We start from the raw sequence: 19183 nt of genomic DNA on the forward strand, positions 1-19183 counted from the left end.
TTGATCATCCTGGAGGTGATCATTGGCTGAGCCTTTGCCATTCTGGTTATTCTTCTATCCATTTTGATGGTTGTCTTCCGTTTTCTTCCACGTCTCTCTGGTTTTGCTCTCCATTTTAAGGCATTGGAGATCATTTTAGCTGAACAGCCTATAATTTTTTGCACCTCTTTATAGGTTTTCCCCTCTCTAATCAACTTTTTAATCAAAGTACGCTGTTCTTCTGAACAATGTCTTGAACGACCCATTTTCCTCAGCTTTCAAATGCATGTTCAACAAGTGTTGGCTTCATCCTTAAATAGGGGCCACCTGATTCACACCTGTTTCTTCACAAAATTGATGACCTCAGTGATTGAATGCCACACTGCTATTTTTTTGAACACACCCCTTTCAACTAATTCAACTAATTGCCCAATTGCACAGCCTTAAGAGCGTGCATATCATGAATGCTGGGTCTCATTTGTTTTCTGACAATCTACTGAACCTACTGGTAACTTGTTTGCCACGTAGCAATAAAAAAAATATACGAAAAACCTTGATTATTCTGGTTAGTCACATTGTACTGCTATTATTTTGAACAATACTGTAGAATCTTCATACTTACATATGTTACTCTCTGGGTCAAGACCTTTCTAACAATGTATGTGGTTTAGCTCTACAACAAAGTTTTAATTTTCTCATTTCACATGCACAAGCCATCTCGGGTGTAGTTTCAGAGAGCTATTTGAAGGCTCAATAGCCATAGCCTATATAAAAAGAAGCTATTTGCTTGTTTGTTTGTTTCTGACTTTGTAAACAGATTTATGAACCCACAACATGACAAATACCTTGTCCGCACACACACACACACACACAGAGAGACTCATTTTGCATTTCTGTTTGGTACACACATGGCTTATATATATATATATGCTATCTAATTATGGGATGGTTCCCCCAAAAATGAAAATTCTGTCATCATTTACTTACCCTCATGTATTTCCAAACCTGTATGAGTTGCTTTCTTATGTTGTACATAAAATAAGATAATTTGAAGATTGCTGGTAAAAGTTAAAGTTTTTACAAGGTTTCTGAGCAGAAGATGGCTAAATGTTTTCTCAGTCCATGTTACCAAAACTCATGTGTCATTTAAAAAGCATGTCAATTAATTTCTTTGCATTCATCTAGATGCAATGTAATTAATAGTTTGGCTATGCTAGATATTTTATATGTTCAGTAAATATATAATTTTACAACCCTAATTTGCAAACCAGATAAACTAATCAGATTTTAAATGTATAATTAATTATATATAATAAACATAATTGTGACCGACAGCACTTTGAATTAAATGTAGTCTACCCACGGCAGACAACTGCAAACAAAAGTAGAACACACCAGTCCTCCCTCACATAAACTGACAATAAACTTTATTTATCTGAATCCAAGGAGAAACAATTGATATCCTTAACACAGATAAAATTATACCCTTCACATTTTCTCTTAAATGTTTATCATTAAAATAAAAGCATAACAGTAATTATGAAGAAAATGCTTCAGAGTGGAAGTAAGCAATGCCATGGAAACCATTTAAATTTAAAATAAATAAAGTGTAGTGTTCAGCTGTATACCAAAGTTTCTACAAGTACCAGTGAGGTACTTGCTAAAACCCAGCCCTACTGAACCAATGATGAAACAGGTGTGTGTGTGTATATATATATATATATATATATATATATATATAAAAAAAACACATGTAGACTCAATTCAGTACAATATAACTTTATTGGTCCCCACATAAGTCCTATATTTCTTATCATCATCATGGACGTGGCAGACACAGCACAAATTGCCTCCATCTACCAAAGGAAAAACACAAATATTTTGAAAGTCAAGCCAGTTAGTTTAAATCATACTCATCACTATATTTAAAGCAACATCTCAAAGGCAGCTTGTTCATTTTGAACTGTTGCCAAAGGAATATGTGGGTATTGCACATCAATTGATCTCAGATCTTGCTGATAATAAATCATAAGATAAAAGCCGGTTTTCCTGGGTTCCATTTCAGAAAGCGGCTTTAGGAAAACTCTGGGTTTTTCGTTTCAGAAATGGATGTAAATCAAACCTGAAACTGTTCTGGTAGTGGTGTTGTTGGCGCAGTGGATAAGACACATGCCATTGGTGCGAGCGACCCGGGTTCGAATCCACTGTGAGACACCGATGTGCCGCTTAGCAAGACACTTAACCCCAAGTTGGTCCAGAAGCATGTGACCTCTGACATATATAGCAAGTGTAAGTCGCTTTGGATAAGGGGAAGTCGTGGAAGGGGAAGTCGTGGCCTAATGGTTAGAGGGTTGGACTCCCAATCGAAGGGTTGTGGGTTCTAGTCTCGGGCTGGACGGAATTGTGGGTGGGGGGAGTGCATGTACAGTTCTCTCTCCACCTTCAATACCACGACTTAGGTGTCCTTGAGCAAGGCATCGAACCCCCAACTGCTCCCCGGGCGCCGCAGCATAAATGGCTGCTCCGGGTGTGTGCACACAGTGTGTGTGTGTGTGTGTGTGTTCACTGCTCTGTGTGTGTGCATTTCGGATGGGTTAAATGCAGAGCACAAATTCTGAGTATGGGTCACCATACTTGGCTGAATGTCACTTTCACTTTCACTTTCTTCAGCTGCTTCCAGTTTGAGATGGTGGTATGAGTCTTTGACAATTTCTTCAATGTGAGAATATTTGATGTTGATAGCCTTGTAAACAAAAATCACTTGGAATATTTTTTTGTAACAAACTCATTTGAAATTATGATAAAAACTAGAGATAAACAATCCAGTTTTCTAACACAATTTTTTGCTCACACCACAATTGCTGTTGATCATCCTTCCATCTAATACTTTAAGAATTAGTGATCGACCGATATTGATTTTTTATAACCGATACCGATACCGATTATTTGCATGTTTATGTACCCGATAACCGATATGCAGAACCGATATTTATTTACTGTTATACTTCTGTTTCTGACAATTATTACAACACAAATGAGCTGAAAAAAAAACATTTTATTTATAACTATCACTCCTTCCTTGCATACAAAAAAAACTTTATATTTATACACAAATAAATAGAGGGGTCTGAGTCCAAAAAATTTAAGTGCACTGTGCAAGTGCAAGTGTCTTTGTTTTAAAATAAAAGCTTTGATGAGGTAAAAAAATAAAAACGGGTAAAAAAATAAAGCACAAAAATGATTCTAACATATTGGTGGGGGCGGGAGGGCTATTTAGGAGTGCATAGCTATTTAGTAGTGTAACTTAATACTCCCAGTTAAGCAGAACTAGGTTTTAGTGTAGAAAACAGAGTCTTTCAGCATTCTGCCCTGTAAGCCTGCTTCCTTCAAAAATGTCATGCAGTGGCCGTGCATGAGGCTTCCTGATCATCAACCCAGTCAGGTGCTGAGCAATATGAACGAACTTTTATCCCGAGACTATATAAAATTAAACAGCACTTGTCAGTTGGCATTTTATGATCTAGATTCAATCTAACGTTAGATCATGAAATGCCAACTGACAAAGTGCTGTTTGACTATAATTTAATCAACCGCGATCGCGCATGGAGATAATAAATAATTAATTTCCACAAAGCGGTATATGTATATGTGTATTAGCGAAAAAATTGTTATGTAGTAAATGATAATATAATCTAGTGTGTTTAAACAAGATAATCTTGTCAAAAGTTTCATTCAGTGGCATTGCTTGAGGCTTCCTGATCATCAACCCAGTCAGGTGCTGAGCAATATGAACGAACTTTTTTTCCCGAGACTATATAAAGTTAAACAGCACTTGTCAGTTGGCATTTTATGATCTAAATTTAATCTAATGTTTAATCATGAAATGCCAACTGACAAAGTGCTGTTTGATTATAACTTAATCAACCGCGATCGCGCATGGAGATAATAAATAATTAATTTCCACAAAGCGGTAGGCTATATTTATATGTGTATTAGCGAAATATTTGTTATGTAGTAAATTAAAATATAATCTAGGGTGTTTAAACAAGATAATCTTGTCAAAAGTTTCATTCAGTGGCCGTGCTTAAGCCTCCAGATCATCCGTCAGTTGCTAAGCAATATGAACAAACTTTCTCTTCTAGACTAATGGTGAGCAAATACAACAGATAGAGAATTAAATTCAACGCTTTTCAGAATCAGAATGAGCTTTATTGCCAGGTATGTTTACACATAGCGTACGAGGAATTTGTTTTCGTGACAGAAGCTCCGCAGTACAACAGAATAACAGCGACAGAACATAAAACACATAATAAAAGAATAAAAAAAACATTTTTTTTATTTTCAACATGCACTCATTCATGTCTGTTTTATTTAATTCATTTAAAGATACGTCTTTATTGGAGCAGGACATGACGAACACTACGTAACTCGATGAGTTCGTCTCAATTGTTTAGAAACAAGCTGCATAAATTAACTATATCAGGAATTTATGTCTCAGATCTCATTTGTGCATGTCTGTTATGTTAAATAAAGTTGATTAATTAAAGCAAACCAAGTAGAACATATACTTTACCTGTGCACTGAGTTGTTGTTGACTGATCACCTCAGACGCCCGGGGTGCAATGGCGGAAATCTCAAAACGGCCACAAGATGGCGCCGTAAATCGGCGAATCCGATATTACAAAACCGATACCCGATTATGGAAAAATGCTTAAATATCGGGAAAAATATCGGTAAACCGATACATCGGTCGATCACTATTAAGAATACCACTAATGCTTAGCAAATGAACCTCTAACTTCAGCTTCTTTAAGTGCATTGTAATTCGGGCATCCCTCACCTCAGGGTTTAGGTCCTGCGCCTGCCCATGTGCCCTCAGTGCTGCTGCCTCTTGAATGTATTTCTGCTTTGCATCTTCCCCCAATGTGGCGCACCTGCCCTTAATATCATTCATTGTGCCTGAAGAAAAAACTTAACGCATTAGAGTCAGCATCTCCTTTCTAAAGTAAATTCATACAACGACAATCAGTACTTGGGTTGTGAAAACCATTGATCTGTAACAACTGTCTGCTGCTTTTGACACTGTTAATCACAAGATTCTCCTGTCCACCCTCAGAAAGATGGGAATCTCTGGAACTGCTCTCTTGTGGGTTAAGTCCTACCTCTCTGACAGATCATTCAGTGTGTCTTGGAGGGGTGATGTTTCAAAGTCACACCACCTTGCTACTGGGGTTCCTCAAGGCTCAGTACTTGGACCACTTCTCTTCTCCATCTACATGACATCTTTAGGATCTGTCATTCAGAAGCATGGCTTTTCTTATCACTGCTATGCTGATGACACCCAACTCTACTTCTCATTCCAGCCTGATGACCCGACGGTAGCTGCTCGCATTTCAGCCTGTCTGAGTGACATTTATAGCTGGATGAATGACCATCACCTTCAGCTTAACCTTACAAAGACTGAACTACTGGTGATTCCAGCTAACCAATTGATTAATCACAACTTCTCTATACAGCTAGGCTCGTCAACCATAACTCCTTCGAGGACAGCCAGAAACCTAGGAGTTGTGATGGATCATCAATTAAGCTTCACTGACCACATTGCTACAACGACCCGGTCCTGCAGGTTTGCCTTATACAACATTAGGAAGATTAGACCCTTCCTGTCAGAGCAAGCCACACAACTTCTTGTCCAAGCTCTTGTTCTCTCTAGACTGGACTATTGTAATGCTCTCTTGGCGGGCCTTCCTGCATGTACTGTCAAGCCCCTGCAAATGATCCAGAATGCAGCAGCGAGGGTTGTCTTCAATGAGCCAAAAAAAGCTCATGTTACTCCTCTCCTCATCAGGTTACACTGGCTACCAGTAGCTGCTCGCATCAAATTCAAGGTACTGATGCTTGCCTACAAGACGACCACTGGCACGGCACCAACTTACCTAAACTCACTGGTTAAATCCTATGTGCCCTCAAGAAGTTTGCGTTCTGCAAGTGAACAACGCCTTGTGGTGCCATCCCAAAGAAATTCAAAATCACTCTCACGGACCTTTTCCTGGACTGTGCCCAGCTGGTGGAATGACCTCCCAATCTCAATTCGTACAGCTGAGTCTTTACTCATTTTCAAGAAACATCTAAAAACTCATCTTTTTCGCCTGCACCTAACCTACTAACACCAGTACTTTTCCTTTTCTTGTCTCTTTTTTCATTTAAAAAAAAAAAAAAAAAAAAAAAAAAAATTTATATATACCTGGCTATGCGTTCTATACTAGACTAACTGAGACTTGTCATGGCATTTGTATTCTGTTGTTGTTCTCTTGTTGACCTGACTGCTTCTATTGTTCTCATTTGTAAGTCGCTTTGGATAAAAGCGTCTGCTAAATGATTAAATGTAAATGTAATGTAAATGTAAACAACTCTGTAAAAACAAGATAACGTGTAAAGTAGATGCCCTGATGATTCTTTTCAATACACTCAGCATTCTTAAACTGATGAATGCAATTTGTGTGAGTGAAGTACTTCCCAAATACTATCATGAAAATCTGTTTCATGACGTTTCATGACACTCATAAACCTTATGTCAAAAAGGCCATCATGTATGAAAAGAAACAATTCAGTATAAAAAAATAAAAACGGTCTTTAAATTTTGTTTCTCACCTTTGTTTTTGAATATGTCCCTACAAAAAAGATTGTAAGGCACAGCTCTCTAATGTGAACTTTGGCTTTTGATGGACGGGGCTCAGACGAAGCATTAGTCATTTGTGATCACCAATCCAGTTCTGAAAAACAAAAAAATAGCAAAAGGGTATTACACCAATTAAACCGAATGTTAAAAAACACTTTGTTTATACAAGCAGTGCAGCAGAATGATTTATTTATTTGACATGATGTTTGTTAGTGTGGCACAAAAGTAAACCTTATTTCTACGACACTGGTGTCCAAACCAGTAGTTGATGCAGCTCTTGGTAATAATTCTGAACCAACTCATGTCATTCCATCCTTAAAACATGATTTCAGGGTTTCCTTTTGATTCCCATTAATGGGAGTTCTCTCTTGTTGAATAACAACAAAGAAAGAAATAGATAGTCAGTAATAAATCAGTAATAAAAAAAGACAGTGTTGCAGATCACACCATCGTTCTCAGACACTCTTGCCTAATGCTTCTAGATCAGCAACTGTAAGGCTAACCTCTCTGGGCCATCTTCAACCTAAAACATAAACAGAGAGAAACTTGCACAAGACAGATTTGTGAACAATAAATTCTAAACAGCCCAAAACCAAATTTTGGATAGTTCAACAAAGACATAGAGCACGGAAGTAATAAAACAAACTTGCCACAGAAGTCCTTGCAACCAGCTGGAAATGTATGCTGTAAAGGGAGACAAAAAAGTTAGGTAAAGAGACATTAATGTAACACAGGCAGAGAGACAGCTAAACAGATAGACAGACCTTTGGGTTTTATTTTTCAAGTTCAAGATAGATAGCTAGCTAAATATAAATATATATATATATATATATATATATATATATATATATATATATATATATATATATATATATATATATATATATATACACAGCTAGCAAGCTTTAGAGAGTGAGAGAGAGAGAAAGAGAGAGACAGACAGATAGACAGACATCCAAACCACAGAACTTTATTTTACACTCTAGTCAAGATCCCAAGGTTTCCAAACAGCCGTAAAATACGTCTTGTGTTTAATAATTCTCTCAAGTCAATATGGGTTACATTAGTCCTATGATCTGGCTTCAGTGAGAAGTTATCGAGCATACACAATAGCAAAAGTCATGTTGACAGTTTAACTAGAAACTTAATTCCCCCATTAGCTTCAGAGGTAAATACACACTCATATTAGCAACGTTAATGCTCACATAAAGCATGCAACGTTAACATAACGACATGCTAATAACGTAATATGATCTAGCGATAACGTTTGCAGACACATCGCGGTTATCTCATGTCAACAATAATGACACGCAATACGAGTGTTCGTATTGTTTTCCATTACAGTTTAAATGCTCAGTTTTATAATTTTAATAGTCTTACCTGAAAATATTAAGCAGGAAATATCGCAACGTTGCCGCTTTCGTCCAGTAGACTTCCGATTACCGGTGAGCAGGAATTCTGGGATTGGATCTGGAGTCTTCTCTTGTATATTTGTGGGTGATCAACCATTTGAATGGATAATCACGGCCTTCTGAGCCTACTAGTAGTTACAGGCAGTGTTGCCAACTTCTTTCAATGGAAAGTAGCTAAACCCTGCCTGAAAAGTCGCTAGATGACGTCATGTGCTAATTAGCATATTCGTGACGTAAGTGCGTCATATTATCTTGCCCTTTCTGTGCTCATGTACTGCATTTTAAGGCAGCCAAAATTCTCAATAAAAGTTTTTTATTATTATATTTGAATGTTTCTGTTGTCCGACAATGGAATTAATATTATAATGACTGAAACGCGCCTATTAAGAATACATAACCAGCTCTCAAAGATGTTAATCTCGCCACTAAAATCCTATTCACGACATTGTCTAATGAAATCACATACAAATAAGATTAAGATAATGATTGTACTGTGATTTCGGCTATACTTGTATGTAAAATAGAGTTAGAAGCAACAGAATATATTTTTTTAACTGAAAGTGCTGCTCCTCTCTGCTCGTTGAACATAGCAGATGCAGAGAGAGTGAGGCGTGCGCGCACGCTGGGAGAAATAGAGAGAGAGAGAGCTCGTGCGGCAGTACCGGAGAGTCTCAGAGACTAAATAAGGTCTGTCAAAAAAAGTCGCTAGATTTGTCGCTAGTCGCTTTTTTGGAAAAAAAGTCGCTATGGGGGTCTGAAAAGTCGCTAAATCTAGCGACAAAGTCGCTAAGTTGGCAACACTGGTTACAGGAGGCCCCTCCTGGCCCATTTCTATGGGCTGATAACCGCTGATAACGCCCCATTCAATCGACTGATAACGTTCGAATCGGGTGTTTTAGCACATCTGATATCTTCGGAAGCTGATTCCAACTGAGAGCGGCATAGAAACTAAAAGCAGATTCCCCTTGTTTTGTGTGAACCCTTGGTATTTCTAACTGACTCGATCCTAATGATCTGAGTGCTCTGTTAGGTTTATATTCAGTGAGCATATCTGCAACTGCAGTTTTTAAGGAGTTTGGAAATGTCCCAGAAAGTAGTGAGGCGTTCACCACTTCTAAGAGATCTGCTTCTAAGCAGTTAAGCACACTGTTGAAAAAAGATATGGGAAGTGTGTCAAGATAGCAGGTTGACAATTTTAGGTGCTGCACTGTCTTCCAGAATGTTGCTTTCAATTGCTTCAGAAATAGACATAGTATCTTTTTGATATTGTGGCTGAATCTGTCTGACCTCTGCATTACTTGAGAATGTGCTAATCGCCTTCCTGATATTGATAATCTTCTCAGAAAAGGAGGATGCAAACTCATTGCATTTGCTATCATTGCACTTCGCCTCTTGCTATCCGTGACACTACGTCCTTAATAACAATGGATGAAAAGTTTAGAGCCCTACTGATGATTAAGGCTAGAGGGTGTCCACCTTTGTGTGTGGGTCCATGTACATGCTGAATCGATAGGTTAAAAAAAAAACAAAAAAAAAAAAAAAAAAAAAAAAAAGCCTCAAGTCCAAATATTCATTTATCACCAATTAACTGTTTGACAAACACTTCCTGCTTTGATGTCCAGATTTGAATTAAAAAAAAAAAAAAAAAAAAAAAACGAACCTCAAACAGGCTCCGAGGTGCTGATCTGAATCAACGGAGTCGCGAACAGGCTCCGAAGTCACGATCTGAATCAACGGAGTCGCGAACAGGCTCCGAAGTGCCGCCCAGCTCTTGTAGACATAACTGGACCAAGATCATATTCGTTGCAGCGACGTCCCAAATAACGTTCCAGCGACGTAACTTTGTGATTCCCATATCCGTCGTGGCGACGTTACAGTGGCACGTTATGAGGACGTGACATTACCGGATCATATTGGTCGCAGCAACTAATAAAATCAATCAACGTATTTTCACCTCACCATTACCTTGAAATACATAAAGAACTAATAAACTCGATCTATCTCTGGTGTAAAAAATAAACCTTAGTTCATGTTTTAAACAAAACTTAAATAATGCATTTTACCATTAAAATTTACCCTTTTTTTTTTTTAAATATCATAATACAATTCATTTCAGAGCTGCATTAAAGAAGGTCTTGGCAGTTATTTCCCCTTGCTGAATTGACATGCCTTGGTGTTTCCCAGTTTTCCCTTTTCATGTCATCAAAGGTTCTGTAATGTTGCTGGCTGAAAACATCCAGAATAATGTTAATGTTCTCATGCGTCACAAGACAGGATCAATAATTATGTGTAACATCCCAGACAGCACACATACGTTGTGCCGATGTCGAGCCGACCTACAAAATTCCATCGGGACGATATCGCCCAGGGAGCGTTTGGTAATAGGCAAGATGTCTCGGCGACATCGGCCTCTGATCGGAAATGCTCTCCGGCCGATGCTGAGACGATACATCCCGGCCGCTCTGCGTGGACGCAGTTCACCGGCGTTTTGCTCATCGTTACGGACCACCCGCGGCTACCGCCGCTGGTTTATAATAAAACAATACACACCACTCTCAAGAACAGACGCAACTTTATTAATATTTTCATTTATTTCATATAACATGTACAAATACAATAACATTTACCAGATGCTTTGATCAAAAGTGGATAATTCGGGATTATTTGTAGTCTTTTGAACATTAACCATGATTTTACTACAGCTTTTGCAGTAAACCCATAGTAAAAACAAAAAGAACCATTACTACAGTACTTGCATGGTTAAATGCTGTATGAGTATAGCACCTTTTAACAATACTTATTTCAAACTAGGTTTACAGGAAATGCATGTTTCAAGGTTACAGTTTAAAAAGCCAGAGATGACTGAGACTCACTGGGAAGACCATCTAGTTCATAATAAAAAGTCATGTGTTCAGTGCTGTCAGCATCGCATGCTAACTTTATGCCAAGAACTTTTTAAAAAGAGTTGCATAAACACAAAATAAAACCAGGCAAACAATACTAATTAAGCAATTAAAATGTTTTAAATTGCATGATAAAAGTTCAAAAATATTTTCTGATAAAATCTTACTAAACAAGTCTCTAGTTTTGTATTCAGTTAACATTAACATTATCTTTCAACATTTTTAAAAGGTAAAAAAAAAAATCAATCCATTTTGTATTGTTATATTGTTGGTAGCATTTGTAAAAGAACAATGTTTATTCTTTCTCTTAGATACCGTTTATTTGCCAGCAAAACTAATACAAAACAGCATGTTTTTATTTAGATGCTGCATTGTGTCATTTCGTCAAAACTCGTCATTTCATTTTGCTGCTTACAAATAAAAGGGGACATGTAGGTCCACATAACTCAGAGAGTAAATATTGTTCATTTACAGATATAAGAGACGTTACAATAAAGCAGTTTGAAAATCACCAAATTTACCCTTATAGGCAAAATAAGGATAAGATCTTGTGTGTTCATGTACAGTTGTCGTCTGTAGTCTTTGTGAGCGTTGGCGTCATGTGAAGTCTTCACGAGTGAGTTTGGATTCAGTCTGGAGCTGCTGTAATCTCTAGTAACCTTGCGGTGGCCATCCTGTGATAGAAACAGGAAATAAAAAGAAAATAAAGTTTAGCATAGCTGCTGCTGTTCATATTATTTCAGACAAAATATTATTTATTTAATCACATATAACTGGAGTGCATGGTTATTAGATGTGTTGTGTGAATACTAAACTATATTTATAAACTGTATTTTAATCTAATTTAAACTAAAAAAAAAGTGTGTCCGAGCCCCAAATATTATTTGGAAGGCTATTTTCAAAGTAAAATACCAATAGGTTTTGCTTCCTTTAGTGGACTTTGATAAATTCTTGGTGTTAGAATTTAGTGACCTCACTACAGGCCATGGACCATAGATGCTGCTGCCTCAATTTGAGCTTATTTTGCTCTATATATCTGATTTAATCACAAGTAGGTTTAATAAACGCACATCCACTTCCAATTCACCAATCAATAAACAAAAATCAACACACTGCCACTAATGCTCTCAAAAATCAGTTTATTGATGAAGTGTTTCATGTGATCCCTGTAAATGTAATATTTGTGCAACAGGCATCTCTTTAGAATGGAATACACATTTCAGTGGGTGGAACATCATATTTGTAATTTATACTACCGTTAAAAGTTTGGGGTCAGTACGATCTTTGAGAAAAGTCTCTTCTGCTCACCAAGGCTGCCTTTATTTGATCAAAAGCAAGTAAAAAAACTGTAATATTGTGAAATATTACAATTTAACACAACAGTTTTCTACGTGAATATATTGTGAAATGTAATTTCTGTGATCTAAGCTAATTTTTATTACTCCAGTCTTCAGTGTCACATGATCCTTCAGAAATCATTCTGATTTGCTGCTCAATAAACATTTTTAATTATTATCACTGTCTTATCAATTATCAAAAGTTAAAACAGACATTTCTGTTTCAAACACTGTACTGTTTTAAAACTTTATTTATCAAAGAATCCTGAATAAATGAAGGAACACAGCGGTTTTCAACACTGATAATAGTCAGAAATGTTTCTTCAGAAGCAAATCAGAATATAAGAATGATTTCTGAAGATCATGTGACACTGAAGACTGGAGTAATGATGCTGAAAATCCAGCTTTACCATCACAGGAATAAATTACTTCTCTAAATATATTCAAATAGAAAACTATCATTTTAAATTCTAGTGAATTGTATTCATTTCATATATTAAACCGTGGTTGCCATAAAAGACTTTCAAAAACACAAAAAACCATACCTTCCCAAACTTATGAAACAGTTGTGCATGTTCAAGATTGTACTTACTAGTCCTGCAGTTTATAGCATCTTTGAGATGTTGTCAGACAGCAGCGGTGGGCCGTCAGGGTGAGCAGGGCTCTGCTGGCCCTATAAAAAACAAAATTGTGTGAAAAATGCTTTTACAGACTATTTAGTTATCATTTACATTTGTGTAATGTTCACAAATTGCTTGTGATTAGTTTAGTTGAGGTTGACCTGGAATATCCTACATTACAAAAAGTCTATGGCCAGAACTACAGATTGTGCTCCCCTTTTGATGAAAGAAGTCACATCTGATTTGTTACAAGCATTAGTGACAGAATCATCAGCCAATCAAAATTTTGACATTCAATGACAGCACACCCTCTGGGTCTAGAGACATGCCCAGTGCTACCCCCAGCGTTAGACTGCCCTTTTAGTCAGGGATTTCCAAAGAACGAAAGTGAAATTCAATGAAAAGAAAATACAGCCTACAGACCTGGTTGCCAATCTACTAAAATGCTTTTTTAAGGTGCTCTTTTGCAGACAAAATAGAATAACTGAGAAAGGAAGACCTACACCTAAACTGAAGGCCAGCAACATTTTTATGCACCATTTCAAAGATTGCAGCTATGAGTGCTATAAGTGGCTAACAGTTAACACCAAGCACAAGTTATTTTGTTGGCCGTGATTACTTTTTAATCTGAGTCAAGGGACATGAAATGAGTTCTTTATTATTTGATGAGTATTGTATCATGCACATTGTTATAATAGAGGTCGACCGATTCATTGGTTTTGCTGGTTAATCGGCACCGATAATTGATTTGTAGAACTATCGGTTATCGCCAAAATCCATGGAGATATTTTTCCGTGTTGCGTTTGTTTTGCCATGTGAGTGGGAAACTTCAAACGCGAATTTAAATGCAGCCATTCACATAGTTTTCTATTAAATAACATTATATTAATCTCAAATCATTGTAAATTTACATAATGACTTCACCCGAGGCTATAAATTATGTATTGTGCATTTTACAGCAAAAACGTTGGTCTTTCTGTGGCTCTAATACAGTCTGTATGCTTCATATAGAAAGCACATAGTTCATTCCTGAAGCAAACTTATGTCCATTTGGTGATTAAATAAACCGTTTTAGACCGCTGCTTGAATTGAATGTGACGCATCCGGTGTGTGTGATAAATGTGACTTCTCAAAGACGCTGCGCATGATTAGATAATCATGCACTGTTCTAAAATAGCAGCAAATAAAATGTGATGCGTTCGGTGTGTAGGGTTGGGTATCGTTGAATTTTATCGATTCCAATTCCGATTCTGCTTATCGATTCCTGGTTTCGATTCCAATAAGATAAAAAATCCAACATAAAAAAATTAAGTCAAACATTTAGATGTCAAACATGTTTCTGTCTTTTTACAAAGCATTCTGTTGCAGCTGAATAACACAAGCAAAAATCAGCAGCTTACAAAACACTGCAAGAGGAATTTTGCCTGTGCTTAAAAAAAAAAAAATGCCATAGCAAAAACAATTAATTAATACAAATATTAAAGTGTTAAAGACAAGTAACCAGTCAGTAGTAAGATATGAACAAACAAATCAATTAGCAATATCATAAATACAACTAAACAAAATTTCAGGTACAGAAACTGTAATTAAAATTTTAAAAACACTGCATAATTTTTTTATAAATAAAATAAAGGTTAATCAATTAAAGTTATTAAATATATTCAGTCGTGATCAGTGAATGATTTTCTTTAGTTCTTTGATTAACATTAATGACAGGCAGCGCGATTATTAGGCTGTTGTCTCTTTAAACAAAAATACTGTACGTGTATGTTTCTTTCTCATCTGTTCATCTGTTTACGTTCACGTAAGACAAAAACGTTTGTGTTTATGATGATATACTGATGTAATTTTCTGTATATTGGTCAACAAATATGAAAGAAATCAGTTTCGGCTCGGAACAACCTTTTCTACAGTTGAAATACATGGAATGGTCCGAGAATGGACACAAACCCGGGAACCCACAGCGCGACCGCAGACCGCTGCTCTCATTCAATATCCATTTTGTTCAGTATTCATTTTAAAAACTATTGGTTTATAAATCGGTATCGGCCAGTGTGGTCCAAACTAGCTATCAGTATTGGAAAAATCCACTATCGGTTGATCTCTAGTTGATAATACTGTGGTGCTGTGTGGATGTCCAGAAAAAAAAAAAGACCAAATCAAAACCGGTGGCTACTGGTGATACATTGAGGTCTAATGAAGCGAAATGATCGGTATTTAGGAGAAAATGAACACTACTTACAACAGTATTACCTTTAATCCATAGCCTGGGCAACCAGCTGTCAGCACGTTCACAACTGTCTGTAGAAACTCTCTATAGAACGTGACTTCTCTGTCGCATGACAACAGATGCACGGGCGAGATACTGGAGCTGATGACGCTGTTTCCGGCGCAGCATCGTGATGTCTATCAGCCATCGGCGATGGACGATGGCACCGTCAATCAGGCCAACCCTAACCAGGATGACATAATTAAACAATTGTACACAACTGTTGTACACAGTTTTTATAATTTATTAGCTAAACAAATGCACAGCTTCCACCAATAAATATATTATAAATTGTTACCAAAAAGTCACCCACACCTTGGAAGACCTGAGAGAGAGTAAATTAACAGCAAATTTTCATTTTGGGGTGAACTATCCCTTTAACCCACACTAATCTAGCCTACTGCTGAAGTTGTTGATCAGCCCCGTCATTGTTGTTGAGAGCCTGTGTGGGGCATAATAGGTGCATTAAGGGGCGGTCACACTGCACTTTTCGTTCCACTGACTTCCATTCATACACATGCGAATGCGTCAGACCGGAAACCCAGGCTCATGCGAAAATTTTCGCATTTCGCTGCATTCGAAAGTTCAAGTTTGGTGAACTTTGACCTACAGCTTTGACCTGGAAACCGTTATATATTGCTCCCGCCCATATTCGCAGCGGCATCCGAAATAATTTTGCACGTTCAAAGGCTAGTGTGACCGCACCTTTATACATACGGCTGCGTTAGCTGTAACAGAGATGTGTAAGATGTGTACAGGTATTTTTTACTGGTTGTTTACTGAAGGCCCTGACTGAAACCCCACGGTACTCACTGTCTGACAGCAGGTTCACTCAGACTCTGCTCATCATCACTGAAGAGTCCAGGAACAAAACAAGCAATCTGACACAGAGACAACAATATTTACTCTGCAGTTCCAGGTTCATTAGAAGGAAACAAGCTAGAGTAGAGGTGAAATGGAGATAAAAGACAGAATAATATATAACAATTATAATAACATGTAATATACATATTCTACTACTAAAAATATAATCTTAAAATAACACAATCTATATTTTTAGTTTTAGGTTGAGTGTGACTTACGTTATGATGTCAGGGACTTCTTAAAATTGGTGAAATGTATTCTGAAAAAGGCATATTCATGTTTTTCATGAGCTTCTTCAGGTCACCTGTATTTCTAAGTCGGAATCTCCCTTCAGAAATTTTGAAATCTTGGAGCTTCACTTCTGTTCTGTAGAGTTTCTTTCTGTCCTCCTGAAATCACAGAACAATTTGTATTAATATCTGTTTATCATGAAATATCGAAACTAATGTGAACTTGATTTCAGCCGATTACACTCTCACTGTAAGTGACGTCATCGATTCAGTAAATCAGCCTTTTCCAATAACATACTGACAAATCACCAGCAAAACATTCAAAGTGCCATCAAAATATCTCATACACACACGAAGATTTGATTAAAAGCCCAGAGTTTCATCAACAAGAGCTCAATCTATATAGTTAGCCTAACGTTACCTGAAAACTGCTAAGATGCTAACGGACTTTTTCGAAGAAACTAAACCGTTTCTATAAAATAAATTTAATTGAAACATGTCAATAACAAGCAAGAAACGTGTCAGGAACATTTGTATGTAATATTTATGTGATTTTAGCGACTAAACTTACCCAAAACAGTGTAAACTGCAGAGAGAGACGGAGATTACTGCTTGCCAGTAACGGTTTTTGTGTTGACGCCCCGTTTCCATGGCAACTCTGCTCCCAGCTCGCGCAGGACTCAACGCGCACACAGCATTTACACAAACAAACATCTAGAGTTAAAACATTACATTTATAAAGTACAGTCTCATTCAATAATCATTCAATAATTAATTTAAAAATCATTTTGTAGTTCAGAAGCAACAGCAACAATAGCTCACCATATTATTTCACTGGATTATTTCTGGAAGCCTGTAAAAGAGTGAAAAACACGGTGAAAAAGCAGTCAGGACTTCTATTTAATAACCCGCTTTTACATTTTCCCTCCGAGAAACTTCTGAAAACGCATTAAGGCGTTAACATTAATGTTAAAAAAAATCGCTACCGTGACCGTTGGCTCAAAAAGTTAACGGTAACATTATTTGAAAATGAGCCAGACTCTTCAGCTGCCCATAGACTGTATAAAACACACCGTGTGCCTTACTAGTACTTTTTCAGTGTCACAGAATTAACAAAGTAGTATTTTTGTCTAATTGAGCTGAAGTGAAATCGTAACGTTACCTCAGAGCCACAGATGTCGCTGGGATTATCCTCTTCTCTCTCTCTGGGTGGCTAAAAGAGACGAATACTGGGCACGCGCACACAGATAAGCGCGGCATCGGCCCGCGGTCGTGAACCAATTCAGGGCCGACGATTGATGAGCTGGAGAACAGAGCACTGACCAAATTATATCGGCCTCCGCCAGGCCGATGTTTTATAGATGTTTTAGGTATAGAGGCCGACGTTTCGATTTTGGGCCGACGTCGGCCAGACGTACATGTGCTGTCTGGGATCTGAATGGATGAAGCGGTTTATCACTTTAAATTGTTGCGCAAACGCAGTGCTGCGCGGAAGACTCTGCTCTTGCATTCAGCTGGCGGATGCAGTGCGTACACCTTTAAAGGGAACGATTCCTTATAGTACATTACAGATTTTGCGAAGCAACAAAACAAGTGGGTATACACTTAATGGCCCCGACCACACAGTGGTACGACAGAAGACGGCATTGGTCATGTGAACTGAACACGGTCACTTACACACGGAGCACACGAATGAACACTACGGTTTCGATATATGTCTGCTAATTCCAAGCAAGTGCGAGCAGTTATTAAAAATATGAATGCAACCCCGTTTTTTTTTCTCTCTCTCTCTCTCTCTGATAATTTGCATATGTCATCGTAGCCACTTATGTCCCAAAATTGAAGCACGAGCACATGTAAACACCACATCGGATTAGATAACGTCTCATGTGGTCCACCAAATCTTTAAATCTGGATGAAGAAATAAAATGCATTTCAACATGGCTATTTTTGACACGTTCTTATAACCCTATGTATAGAAGCCATAGAGCGATAAATGCCTGCTTTTGACGCTGCGTGCATCTGAAACACAGTTAATGTGACCTCAACCTTAGAAATAAACACCAGTGACATTGATATTTCGCCGCTAAATACAGCGAACCCCCGTTGAAACGCTTACACGAGAATGCTGGTCTCGTTTAACCCTGTTCTCATGGCTTAATCGGCGTGTCCTTAGAGCGATTGCATGCTCTAGCTGCGTATTGCTCCAGCTGTATGAACACAGATGTATAAATGCTGCTGCAAATATGCTTAATAATTAATTCCTGCAACCGATGCAAAACCATGTTAACCACCAGGCAACATACACAGCAATATGGATTAAAAAAAGCATTCACTTATCTTAGACGCAGATTTCAGATGTTCTGAAACAAACTGCAAAAGTTCGATTTGCAAGACCGATGCAACAGTTTGATTTGCAAGCAATGCGATGGAGAGACACTGTAAAATGGGAATTTAAATAGACCGCAGGAGATAGGTGTCAAGACTGGATTGGTACATGTCAGGAACAGCTGACTGTCAGCTGATGCAAGCGTGACTCACGTGACCTGACCGAACTAACGCGATGCTCGATTTTTGATCAAATAAATGCAGTTTTGATGAGTAAACTCCTGTAAGAAAAAACAAAACAAAAAAAAACAAACATAAAAAATCATTCTGATCCCAAACTCTGACCGGTGTGTGTGTGTGTGTGTAGCACTTACACACTAATCGACAGGTTAGAAAAAAAAGCCTCAGGCCGAAATATTCAGTTATCACTAATGAACTGCTTGACAAACACTTCTTGCTTCGAAGTACAGATCTGAATTAATATATATATATATATATATATATATATATATATATATATATATATATATATATATATATATATATATATATATATATATAT

At 37.4% G+C, this 19183-nt stretch overlaps 3 long non-coding RNA genes across 5 annotated transcripts; all 3 read right to left on the reverse strand.

The window, feature by feature from the left end:
* Window positions 1-1730: 1730 nt before the first annotated feature.
* Window positions 1731-8187, reverse strand: LOC113109244 (uncharacterized). 3 transcript variants are annotated; one of them, XR_003292897.1, is made up of 5 exons: window positions 7106-7285; window positions 6890-7025; window positions 6631-6752; window positions 4820-4938; window positions 1731-1835 (listed from the first exon to the last, which is right to left on the reverse strand). It is a non-coding gene; the product is annotated as an uncharacterized LOC113109244 (long non-coding RNA). The 3 variants fall into 3 exon arrangements; XR_003292896.1 differs by having other exon boundaries at window positions 6890-7285; XR_003292895.1 differs by lacking the exons at window positions 6631-6752; window positions 6890-7025; window positions 7106-7285 and adding an exon at window positions 8039-8187.
* Window positions 8188-11222: 3035 nt separating this feature from the next.
* On the reverse strand, window positions 11223-15468 carry LOC113109249 (uncharacterized). Its single transcript, XR_003292902.1, has 3 exons — window positions 15173-15468; window positions 12903-12983; window positions 11223-11647 (listed from the first exon to the last, which is right to left on the reverse strand). It is a non-coding gene; the product is annotated as an uncharacterized LOC113109249 (long non-coding RNA).
* Window positions 15469-16025: 557 nt separating this feature from the next.
* Window positions 16026-17995, reverse strand: LOC113109245 (uncharacterized). The gene is made up of 6 exons (XR_003292898.1): window positions 17456-17995; window positions 17116-17146; window positions 16865-17007; window positions 16715-16765; window positions 16282-16452; window positions 16026-16051 (listed from the first exon to the last, which is right to left on the reverse strand). It is a non-coding gene; the product is annotated as an uncharacterized LOC113109245 (long non-coding RNA).
* Between the last annotated feature and the right edge of the window lie 1188 nt (window positions 17996-19183).

The sequence above is a fragment of the Carassius auratus genome, chromosome 9 (assembly GCF_003368295.1).
Source record: "Carassius auratus strain Wakin chromosome 9, ASM336829v1, whole genome shotgun sequence".
Lineage (NCBI taxonomy): Eukaryota > Metazoa > Chordata > Actinopteri > Cypriniformes > Cyprinidae > Carassius > Carassius auratus.